Source organism: Sturnira hondurensis, unplaced genomic scaffold, assembly GCF_014824575.4.
Source record: "Sturnira hondurensis isolate 20B ecotype Veracruz unplaced genomic scaffold, ASM1482457v3 Scaffold0025370, whole genome shotgun sequence".
NCBI classification, from domain to species: domain Eukaryota; kingdom Metazoa; phylum Chordata; class Mammalia; order Chiroptera; family Phyllostomidae; genus Sturnira; species Sturnira hondurensis.
This window is the reverse complement of record NW_028098001.1, coordinates 1,567,592-1,580,984: the sequence shown is the minus strand read 5'-3', so window position 1 is coordinate 1,580,984 and position 13,393 is coordinate 1,567,592. Positions and strand designations below refer to the sequence as shown.

The following is a 13,393-nucleotide window of genomic DNA, read 5'->3' as shown; positions in this document are numbered from 1 at the left end:
AGTATCTTGTTGATCAACTGTTTGGGCAGTTAATCTTTATTTTTCACTTTTATCAATTTCTTTTCTAAATTTATTTGATTAATGATATTTTCCAACATGTTTAGCAAAACTCATTAATATTTAATATTTTTATTTTCTAAAATAAATTTAAGAATATAAATTCCCCTCGAAGTTCTTATTTATCATCATTAAACTTTATAATCATGCTGCTATTAAACATAATTAATTTTAGTAGTTTATAAAATATTTTATATTCACTATTCATAAATCCATTTTTGTGTTCCAAATCTATAGATTTAAGAACATCTATTTTGCCCTGGCTGGTATAGCTCAGTGAATTGAGCACGGGCCTACGAACCAGATTATCGCGGTTTGATTCCCAGTCAGGGCACATGCCTGGGTTGCAGGCCAGTTCCCAGCAAGGGACCCACGAGAAGCAACAATACATTGATATTTTTCTCCCTTTCTCCTTCCCTCTAAAGAAAAATAAATAAAATCTTTAAAAAAAAGAACGTCTATTTTTTTCTGATTCTTTTTAATTGATGTGATTGGGGTGACCTTGGTCAATAAAATTATATAGGTTTCAGGTGGAACATGTTCCTTATTGAATTGGTAATGTCATACTGCCGTCAAGGAATGTTTCTCTGTGTGGAGTTGATACTTTATAATTTGATGAAACTGTCCTCCAACCTTGAATCAATATACTTTTGTAAATGCTACATGTGTTTCTGAAAAGTTTGTGGGGAGAAACATCAACAAGACAGCAAAACGGGAGTTTCCTAACTCTTCCTTCTTCCTAAGAGATCGGCACAGGCTAAAGAGCTACACCAGAATCAATTATCTCTGAGAGAGAAGAAGGAAGGGAGGGAGGGAGAGAGGGAAAAAGAGAAGAGAAGAAAGGAAAATGGTTGATACTCTCCTCCACAATGAGCAACTGAGAAACACTCATGAAACACGTAGGAAAAGTGGAGACACCGTTTCATCACAAGCCACAGCCCTGGCCCAGAACCCGCCATATAATCTAGAAGGAGCCCTCAATTCCCAGTTTTTCCCTGGGGAGCAAAGAGAATGGACGGCACACTCAATGCACCAACTGTTACTGATACTACTTGAAGGACTGACCCCTACCTCACCTACTTCTGGCAGCTGCCACTGCCGACTTCCAGTAGTCCCTGGGACCACCGGGAACAAAGAGGCCTGTTTAAATCAGCGGAAGGACACGCAGGTCTGGCAGCAAGAGCCGCTGCTCAGCATGGAGCCAGAGCACCGCACAGTAAGGCCAGGCTTCCTGCTTCTCCTCGGAAGGGCTGGACTGCACATTTAACTCTCCTACCTTTGGCTGCTGACTGGGTCCTGTGGGACCTTCACACCTTTCTGGTGAGGCCAGAGTAAGTTAAGAACGTTGCCACCCACAGCAGGTTTGTGATAGATGGTGGGAACAGCTGAAGGGTGAGGTCAAACTGGGTGCTGTCAGTGGGGTCCCCTCTGCCGCTTTCCCCTTTCAGGGAAAATATTTAAGATAGGACTCTATGTTTTATGCGAGGAGTTAGACTGACTTCCAGCTGCTGCCTGAGGGTCTGGCTTCTGATTAGCAGGTGTCCGGGTGGGCCTAGTATTTACTAGCGCCTCTGGGTTTACAGTGAACATAGGGCACTTTCGTTGACTCTACAGGGCTCTCCTGGGACTCCCTTCATGGGTAAGCCCCTGCAGTAAAGCCCAGCCTCCCACTTTCTCCTGGAAGGGTTAAACCACACCTCTCGTGCCCCAACTTTGTCAAACATGTCCCCAGGGTGGCTTCTTCTAACCAGCTTGTCCCTGGGAATATGGGAGCTGAGAAGCAGGAATCACTGGTCTTCTGGAAATTTGAAATGGCAGGTGGGTACTTACTCCAGATATGGGAACAAGCCTCTAGCCCTCTTACTGATCTCTTCGAGGGGATGGGGCCTGGCAGTCACTTGTCTTCTGGGAGTGACAGCAAAGCAAGGGTGGGGGAGTGAGTGTGTTCTGAAGGAGAGTGTTCTCCCCAGCACAGTGCAGAGTGGGTGGGCAATAAACTCCAGCTCCCAGGTTCTCCCTTAGGAGGGAAAGAATTGGACACACATCTAGCAGTTGCTGCTCTGGGGACTGGATTCTAGCTTGCCTGTCTTAGGAATTGAAGCGGCTTCCCACACCCTGGTCTCGGGTGGTAACTATATGAGGAGATGGTTGTGTGAATTAGGTTGACTACAGTGATCAGCTACAGCTACACAGCTACACAGCTCTGTGTATGTATATGAAAACATCACACTGTACACCTTAAATATATACTCGTGTGTGTGTGTATATATTTAAGTGAAAAGAAAAAACTTTGGGGGAGCAGAACAGTGATAGATATTTCTATTAGAACAGTTCGTAAACTATTCAATACGTTGCTCAAACCTTCCAAAACTTTAACTGTTTTACCTGTTATATCTGTTATTTTCAGGATTTATTATAATGTCCATTTTTACTAGTTTTTTTAAAAATAATTTTTTTTTTTTAGAAACCACAGAACATACCCTTTTAGATAGCATCTTTTTACAGGAGACGGTGGAGGACAGAATTTTTTTTTTAATGTTGTAACCTTACTCCTCTTTCAAAACTCTGCTGACATAATAGCTCACAAGTAACATCTTTAATGCTGTCTGTAACTTACCAAAATCTCATCAATGTTACTAAAGCCCTCAATGCTTCTTTTTAAAGACTTCTCAGTCTTTTAAAAGAAGATCTCCCTTTTTGGCATACTTTGTTTATTGGTTTAAGGACTAGCAAGATGTACTTTAATAGTGTGTATGGCTCATGCAAAACTGATTAGAAAAGTGTGTCCTTCTAAACAAATATACATAAAATTTGCCCTGGCTAGTGTAGCTCAGTGGATTGAACTCGGGCCTGTGAACCACACAATCGCGGTTCGATTCCCAGTCAGGGCACATGCCTGGGTTGCAGGCCAGTTCCCAGCAGGGGACTCACGAGAGGCAACCATACATTGATATTTCTCTCCTTCCCTTCCCATCTAAAGATAAATAAATAAAACTTAAATATATATATATATATATATATATATATGTATATATACATAAAATTTAATGTTAGTATACCAAATTACAAACTCAATGATTTGTCTTAAGTTTACCCCTAATATCTATTATAAAATGAGAGCGTTTACTTGGTTTCTCTAGTTTTCAAATGAATTATATATTTATTTTAATCAATCAGACTCATGGACTGATAGTCTTAATGTCAAGAACAGGGGAGCTTTAGGATTGAGTCAACTTGCAATTTATTGCGTTTACTATGCCATTGGTTTCTGAGAGACTGGAACACTGATGTTCATCCTTCTTGACATCTCAGCCTGGTATAAGTCTGCATGGGACTGAATTCTAATTAGGCAGTTTCTTGAAAGATAACAAAGAGTGATTAGGTTATAACCTTAAGTTTAATAATCATCTTTTCTTAGTATACTCTTAATCATCTTGATTGGATTTGGGGATATTCTACATCTTTACTTTAGGATGACAGAGTTCTAAGAGGGCATCTCCCAAATATTACCTATTTTTCTATCTTTTCTTGCCAGTAGTTGCTTTGTTGAAATGTAAGGGCCACATCTTTCAATTCATTCTCAAAATTCTCACTTGCTGATAGAGTTTAAACTTTTTCCTGTTTTTGAGATGCTAAAAATAAGAACCATTTGCAATGTTTCCTGACCTATAACTGGCCTTTGAGATTATAAATAGAGCTACACTAAAATATATGCTTTTGATATGGTTTTGGTTTATAAATTAAAAAATGTTAAGGTGCTACTGATTAAATAAGAGTAAAAAGTATTTATAGACACATTTTAAGTTTTAAATGATAAAAATAGTGACTCCCTTATTCATGAGTTTATATCTAACATTCTATGAATCTGTATTTGCAATTGTATAATTGTAGAATCCTAAAAAATAGGCCTGTAAGTCTTAAAGATCTTTTAATATTTCATGTAGGCTAAGTCATTTTCTTCTCATATTATTTTACAGATGAGGAACTAAGTGACAGAGAAATTTAATGACTTTCCTAGGTCACAGAACTAGTAAAGAATGAAGCAAGGATTCAATCTGACCCGCCTTGCACCAAGCCCTCTAGGCTGTATTGGGAACTCTGGCAACATGTACTAAATAACGATAAATTAAACTATGTGTATTACCCACAAAAGAGGATGGGAAACTTCTCATATGGCTATAAGAATCCAAGGGGAAGAGATATAACATTGTCTTGGAAGTGGTTGTAGAAGTGATCATATTCTCAAAAAATATCTTCCAAGATATTATACTAAGTGAAATAAGTGAGACAGAGAAAGACAAATACCACGTGACTTCACTTACATATGGAATCTAAAGAACAAAATAAAGGAACAAGAAATAGAAACACGCTCATAGATACAGAGATCAGGTTGATGTTTGTCAGAGGGAGGTTGGGGGATTGAAGGTGGAGGGATTAAGAAGTCCAAATCTGCAGTCACCAGGTCGTCCTGGGGATGTACAGCATAGGTAAAATAGCCTATAACACTGTAGTAACTATGGACCGTGCCCGGGGAGTACCAGAAATCCTGGGGGAGTAACTTTATAAAGTATATGACTGTCTAGTCACTATGCTGTACAGAAAACACAAAAGAAAATTTTGTGTTTTTTGCTGACACACAGCACAAAATAATATTGAATGTAAACTGTAATGAAAAAAAAAGTAATTTGAAATGAAAAATATTTCCTAAGAAATTCAGTTAAAACATGGTTAGTATTTTACTTTATTAAAGATTTTATTTATCTTTAGAGGGGAAGGGAAGGAGAGAGGGAGAGAAATATCAATGTATGGTCGCCTCTCGTGTGTCCCCTGCTGGGAACTGGCCTGTGACCCAGGCATGTACCCTGACTGGGAATCGAACTGTGATGCTCTGGTTCACAGGCCTGTGCTCAATCCACTGAGCCAACCCAGCCAGGGCCGTGGTTAGTATTTTAAAAAATACCTATTTTAAAATAAAATGAAATTAGTTTTGTATGGCAACATAAAATATAAAATGCCTAGTGAATTAAATAAAATATAGAGAATTCAACATTTACATTATGTTTCTTGGAAGTAAAAAGAAGCAGACAAATAATTGGATATTATATGTATATGCCTAATAACATGATATTTTCTGTATTAATTCATTGGATCAGTTAAAAATAGAGAGTATAAACTGTAGACAAGATCACATGAAATTACATAAAATACTGAGAATAGGTCATTATTCATTGAGTACTGTGCCAGTCATGGAGTTATTGATGAGGCTTCCAACTATAAACTTGATGATATAAAATAAAACATACACCAAATAGAACTGATTAAGCAGTGTTCATAACATTACATTTAACATTGCAGGATGCCCTTTAATACTTTCTTTAAAATTAGTTTTATTAACACAGAGTTGCAAATACAACTGTTTAATCCCAGATTGTTGGGGATTGGTCACAATGTTTGAGGAACACTAGTTTTAAACTTACAGCAGCTGAATTATATAGGCACCATGATTTACTTTTATTAAGTAATAGGTAGAATACCTGTGCAGGCTAAAGCACAAACATAAGGGGACATTATGGAATGACAAATTTGTAACAAATGACAACTTCATCTATATACATTTCATGTTATGTTTCTATGATATTCCAAAATTATCAAAATGAGTTTTAAAGGGCCCATGCTTGTATTTCAGCATTTGCTATTAAAAATACATTTTTTCAAAATATCAAGTAATATACTGTAAGATAGATACTAATATTTGCTTTTATCTAGAAATATTTAAATTATGAAACATTTTAGTACAATATTAAAGTTACAACTACTTTAGTACAAATGGTATGGGAATAAATTAAAATATTAATACATTTGTAGATATTACACTTAGGAGTAGTACATAAAATATAAAATTTATATACACAAATCTACTTGATGTGTTGAGAGATAGTTAATTGTGTTCTTTGACTTTAAATTTAATCCTCCCCCCAGGTGGGGAGAGGTTGGAATAGTTTATAAGGTTTCTTGGGGAGCCAGTGTTGATAGTTAACATAATAGGATTGGCAGCTATTTTAAGTTAAAATCAGTTCTTTAATCCTCTATCTACTACAGGTAGAATTAATTCATTAGTAACCTCGCAACAAATTTCAGTGAAAGTAGGTCTGCTGTGACTGTTAAATTGTAGTCGAAATTAGCAAACGTTCAAGTGGTCTCTTCAAGAAAACTGTGCAGAGTGTCATTTAGCACATTAACACAGTCCCCCAAATGTGGTTCAGAAGTGACTTTTTCCATCTTCATTTCACCATTGTGTGGCTCATTTGAAGCAGCTAGTATGTCTGAAGCAGTTTATAAATGTGGCTGAAGGAACTATTCAACACAGCTCGTTAACTAGCAATTTTGCCTCAAGACCATCTTGAGGATTTGATTCCTCATGGTTTGTTCTTTTGATCAATGTATATATACACACACATACACAGTATATATATATATACACTGTATATGTGTATAGTATAAGTTTTATATATATATTACAAGTTATAAATATACTTTCTGAGTGTGGGTGGTTTCTTGATGAGTCAACTGAGAGTATTAATTCAGTGATTTAGCTAACAATGACAGTTTAGATGCTTAATGTTTTATTTTCATTGTTCATATCTTTCCTCTGTCCCTGGAGCTCATAAGGTGAAATGGTTAAGTAATTTGGGTGGTAGTCTTTGCTGTATAGTTGGCTTGCTCCACCTGAGTAAATACCAAACAATACAGACTCTTAAAGTGTTATTCCAGTTGGCTGCAATAAGGGTCTCATCCTCTTTCTCCATCTGTTACTGATGGCTGTTTGTTTTTTTTTTATGAAGAATAAGAGATTAACTGGCATTAACCCTCTTTATCCCCTATTCTAACTTTTACTTACACTTTCATTATTAAATCTTCCATTGGTTAATTTAAAAGTTACATATATATAACTTGCTATTTCTTTACATATCAAAATCAAATCTTATGTGTGGTTAGCCCATTGGGTAAGATGAAAATGTCATTCTTATTTTTCTATTTTTGTTGACTTTTTATCTTCCAATATTTCTTTTATATCATGACTTTTGTATTTTAATGCTAGTAAAATTTCTGTTTATTATAATTCTGAGAAAACATTTACTTCTGAAAATATAAATTTTCTATGAAATGTCAAAGAAATAAAAACTAATAATGTTCAGTATATTATGATTAAAATTTTCTGATTGTCTTGGCATAAACTCTAGCTATGAGGAAGCTTCCCATTCTTTGCCTTGCCATCTCTAAGGTGTCTGAGGAGAGCTAGGTCCATGACTCTGGGCTTAGCAGCTCCTACAGATGGAAGCTCCCAGCTGAGTGCTTGACTCAGAATTCCTCAGCTCAGAGTGAATTCTACTGTAATCAGCAACTGTCTTAGACAGCTGCGTTAGCAGGTAGAGTAGGTTGAAGCCAGAGCCTGCTGTAACCACGAAGGAAGCTCATCTGCCTTGTGCCTATAATGTGCCCATTGGACACATTGTGCCCGTGAGAAATTGAGAAAATGCCTGGACTTGTCCTCTATAGTACATATCTTGACACAAGTTTTTACTTAATGTATAGTTTCTAACCAGTCAATTACACCATTAGTCCAATCCCCCATTTCTATCCACATATTCTACATGTTAGAAAAAGATTATATATATGAAGAATATTTCTACCTGTTTCATGGTGTAATTAAATATTATGAATTTTTACCAGTTTTCCAGTTTTGATTCTCCTCTATCCATTCCCTTATATATTCCTTTATACACTTAACATTCTAACTGAATTTTCTTCAATTTTTAAATCCTTACCCAATGATATGCTTTTATTGATATGAAAGAGAGAGGAAAGGGGAATGGGATGGAGAGGAGGAGGGGGGAGGGATAGAGTAAGGAGAGAGAGACAGACAGACAGACAGACAGACATTGATGTGAGAGAAACATTGGCCAGTTGCCAGACCTGGGTTTGAACCCACAACTTAGGTATGCACTCTGACCAGGAATCGAATCCCTAGCCTTTTGGTGTATGGGATGACACTACAACCAACTGAGCAACCTGGCCAGGGCCATTTACTTCATTTTTGATGGCCAATATATTTTTTTTATTTATGGGTAGTATAGTTCTTATTTATATCCAAAGCACAGTTGTTATAATTCACACATATTAACTCATTTAATCATCATGACAACCCTCAGAGGTAGATCCAATTATTGTCTGTTATAAAAAAGATGAAACTGAGGCACCTAGAGGTGAGCCTACTTGACGAAGATCACAGGACTAGTAAGAAGTACAGCAGGCAGCAGAGCGGTGAAGCTGAGGCCTCAGTCACTCCAGCGCTTCATCTCTCATACTCATATAATTATCAGGTTTGTTATGGGTACTTGGCTTTATCCTTTAAAATAGTCTTCTCTTTTTCTATTTTCTTATTCCCACTTAGAAAAATAAATGGAAGGTAATTCTTGAATTTTGAACAATTAAAAAAGCCTTTATACTTGATAATTTTACAGTGTTGATATTTAGGTAGAGTCAGTGTTTGGTGGGCAATGAAACCATCTATTCACTTCTGTAAACATTCAGTGTAACTGATGAAGCCTGAGGTCAGTTTGACTTTCATACTTTTATAGAATAAGCTGATTTCATCCCTCTCAATGTGTTTGTAGCTTCTAATTTTCTCTGATGTTATAAAATCTCACAGGCCACATGTCAGAATGGAGATGTTTTCATGTATTTTACTTAACTCTTAGATCTGAACACATGTATAAATTTAATTCATAATATTTTTCTTCTATTGTATATTTTATCATTGTTCTTCCAGGTTTCTGCTTAACTTTATTTTTTAAACTCTTATTCATTATTTTTGAGACCCATACTTAATTTTTGTTTGTCTAGAAACATTTGTTGTTCTTTATGTTTTCATTTTGAGTAACTATAGAAATATTAATTACAATTAATATTGTAGAGGTTTTGCTTCCTTTGAAATAAGTGTCTTTTCTTCTTTACACTTCTTGATTCTTTACACTATTAAATTACTTCAAATTCCAAGTTATTCTTATGCAAATGGTGAATTTAGGACTAGAATTAAAAGAGGTAGCTAGTGTATATGGCATTATGTTTCCACAACAGGCCTCTTTCTCCATTTTGGAAGGTTGACTTAAGTGAACTGAGTATTGCGAAGGTCTTCCTGACCAAGATTCACTTTCATATATAATGATGAGAAAAAACTGGACATTCTGGATTTCATACCAATTAAAAATATCTTTGCTATTTGAACCCAACAGCCATATCAGGTACCTAACCCCTTCCCAGATTTGTGATTTTTTTTTGGAATAGAGACTATAAACATCCCTGATCCTTGTGGACATGAGCGAATACGGAGCAACATAACAGCCTGCCATATTGTAATATTTGAGGGGCAGATATGTAGGAGATTCTCACCTTTGTGAATGTGTCTTTTAACCATCTGACCCCGGTTATCGGTCGACTCAGAGACTATTGCTTTCTCCATGCTGGGAGGCGCTCTGCCATTCTGCATTCTAATGAGCGTGCCCTGGTCGGTGTCTCCCCCCCNCCCCCCCCCCGTCTTGCTCATCCTTTCATAAAACGCATCTGATACTGAAAGAGAAATTGCTGCCCTCTCATTCTCAGAGCAGTAATAGATTGATATCATTTAAATTAGATTTTGGGAGGTGATGTAGCTAAAAAAAATATGTTAAGCTTTCGATATTGAATTGGAAGCTCTAATTAAGTGCTTTTAATTATGGATGACTATTTAGCTGGGGGAATTTGAGGTTCATGGGAAGATGACTAAATTTGTATCAAATTCACTTAAAAGTATAAGCTTCACTTGTCTTCACTTGATCCCCAACTGCTTGTCCCACTCATTTCTCTCTTTTTGTGACAAAAATGGATAAAGAAAAGTCTAATTCATAGACTCCCATGTCTCCTCTCTCACTGTTACTTGAAATTACTCTAAGTAGGTCTTTCTCCCCACACACTACTGAAGCTATTCTAAGGTTGTAAAGACCTGCAGAGTACAAAACCTGGTGGTTATTCATAGCACTAGTATATTACTTATCATCAATTTTTGACCCAGTTCTGCTCAAAACATGTTTCTACTACTCTTCTGATATACCTCCTAACTCAAAGGTAGATTTTTCTGGCTTTCTAAAATAGAGTCTGAGTCTCTTTTGTGACATTCAACTAACATTTTTAGCTTCATCCCTTCCTCTTTCCCTTCAGCTCCACAACAGAGCAAACTGGTAAGAAAGCTTGGTCGGGTGATCCCTCTTTTGGTGAAGGCAGGAGATTTAAATCATACAAGGCCTTGGCTATGCAAAGGAACCCTCACAACAACCCTGCCCTTAACCACAGTAAAAACCCCAAGTCAGTCTCCCTTGCTTGCTTTCTCACACCATTTTGGACCAACTTGGGAGGACCACTCTGCTTACCCCAGAAAGCCTTATGTGAGTAATAAACATTTTCATGCATTGGTATGTGTGTGACATTATCAGTCTCCATATTTGAACCGAATTTCTCAACAGTTTAGCCTTTAGGGCTCAGTGAAAGGAAGTATTTTTTTAATTTTAACCTACCCTCATTCCTGCAGTGATTTTATCTAGTTTCATAGCTTCACATACTCTATTTTCTGACAGTTCCCCCGTGTATTACCTATATCAGTCCTGCCCTTTAATCTCCAACATCTATATTAATTACCTACTTGATGTTTCTCCTTAGATGTCTAATAGATACCGGGAGCCTGACATTCAATACTGAACTATACTTATCTTCTTCAAACCTTTCCTCTCAGAGTTTTTCCATCTATTTATTGACTTAGTCTAAAAATCTTGGAATCATTCTTGACTTCTTTTCTTTACAAATACAGTGTTTTGGCAAAAGTAGCTTTACAGTTGTTCATATGGAAAATAATACAGTAATTAATAAATAAGAATATGAGAATAAACTCTTGTGTTTTACATAGTCACAACTGTAAACCTACTTTTGCCCCACCCTGTATATATGGAAATCTTATCTGCTCCACCATCTAAATATATACAAAATCTTGCAAACTTAATCTGCTATCACTACCAGAACTGTTGGGCAAGCTTATATTTTCAAACTGGAATTAGTGAAACTACTTGCAAAGTGCTATTTTTTTCCAGCCTATGCTACATACTCCTTGGACTCTTCTAAACACAGCAGCCAAAGTGATCTTATTAAAATGTAAATTAGATCATACCACTTCTCTGCTCAGTTCCAACTGGCTTTCTGATTCACCAAGAGTAAAAAAGAAATTCCTTTAAATTGCATACAGAAATCAATATAATCTGGCATCCATTATTCTCTGTCTTTATCTCTTACTACTCTCTCACTAACTTTCTGTACATCAGCCACAGTAGCCATCTTTCTGTGCCTTAAACGCAGTAGACACATTTCTCTAACAGGCTTTTGCCCTTGCAGTTTTCTTTGTCTAGAAAGAAATCCCTCTGTGTATCTTCATTGCTCAGTCACTTGTGTGCTTCAGGGCGTTACTCAACTCTCTTTCACTGAAGTCTTTTTCCTCAACAGTATTCTCTGTCCTTTTTACTTTTCTCTACTGCACTTATGAAATCAACAGCTAATATATTGTTTTATATGTTGTTCCATAGTTTAACTCCCATTATGACAATATAAGCTTCATGAAAGCTTGGATTTTTCTGTTGTTTTCATTGCTAGAACAGTATTTAACACAAAATATGTGTTAAATAAGCACTTGCTGAAATATTCATTTTTAAATGAATAGGTTTAACATAATATTGCATTGATAAGTTTATTTCTAGGAGAATTCCTTACTTTTCACTTTATAATCTGATTAGTATAATGGACAATCCTTAATTAATTGACTTGTCTTCTCCATTTCTGTAATGGGGATAACAATAAATCATGTTACCAGGCTTGATGATAAGAAATATAGCCTGTATGACTTATCTAACCCATGGTGAGATATATAGGCTGTTATGTTTCAATCAAGTCCTGGAGTAGCTGTGTACATGAAATATTCTCTGTGTGTATGTGTTGTATGTGTGTGCCTTTCTCTTACTTTTCCCACCATTTAAAAATATTTCCTTAAGAGCAAAGATTAATAAGTGAACAATATTTATTAAAGTAGCTATTGTGAATAACTCTTATTTCCTCTCTCCAGGAGGCTAAGCAGTGGATTAACTTAGCCTGAGTTATAAATCAGGACCTGAGGCTGAGAGAGAAAACTTCATCACAAAGATTGTAGAAGGTACAAAGGGTATGGAATGAGTATGGGACGAGAACGAAGACTTAAGTGTTCATTTGAAGCCCACTAAGCAAAATGAAAACAGTACCACGGTTTAGTGACCAAACATAGAGATGAAACTGAATATGTATAGCAGGCTTATTAGAACGAAGTAACAAAAAGATAACCCTAGCAAGTCAAGGGGAGTTGATATATCAGTAGAAGAGCCTGGAGTAAACTTCATTGATTATGGTTGACTTTTTGTGCATGCAAGTGGAAGATATTCTGACATCAAGGAGATTAAAATCTAATGGAATAAAGGACAGCAACATATGTTTAAAAATATACAAAAAGAAACATGTATAAAAATTAAATTACACAGAATTTTAAGTCCTAATAGTTCCAGTACAAAGTCAAAGCACATATAGAACAGAATTTTCAAAACCTAAATGAATATAAGAAACAACTAGATAAAAATATAGATTTTTGAGAATACAGTGCACTTTAGTCATTTCACCACCATGGTTTAATATTATGTTTTTTTGTTTTTAAATGAAATGAAAGAAGTCACAGAGAAGAATTATCTTTAGTGACTAAAAACTGAATATTATAAAACTGAAAAGTATGAAAACAACTAATTATTGATAATGATTTTTTTACCAAGGGACATTATTACATGGGGCTTGCTTAACCCTGGATGATCTGTCCAGATTTTATGGTATTAATATTTTTATATTTAAATTGTAAAATATATGAAAGAAATAATTTGTTTTAATTTAGAACAAGTCAGGTTTGATACTAATGGTTTATTGTACTTAAAAAAAATCTCTTGGAAAGACATGCTGGATTTACACTTTAATATGTTAGGCTGTTCCTATCCAAAGTAACCAAACATTTTCTTCTAAGAAACCCAAATTTAAATGTATTAATGGTTGGGCTCTTAAACATATTACTTATTTTTTAATTACTTATTTATTTTTAGATAGAGGGGAAGGGAGGGAGAAAGAGAGGGAGAAAAATATCAATGTGTGGCTGCCTCTCCTGTGCCCTGGGACCTGGCCTGCAACCCACACATGTGCC

The 13,393-nt window shown here is 35.9% G+C and overlaps 1 pseudogene; it reads left to right on the top strand.

The window, feature by feature from the left end:
* The first annotated feature begins 904 nt into the window (after positions 1-904).
* LOC118982297 (nucleolar and spindle-associated protein 1-like) overlaps positions 905-13,393 on the top strand; it is a 61,625-nt pseudogene continuing 49,136 nt past the window's right edge.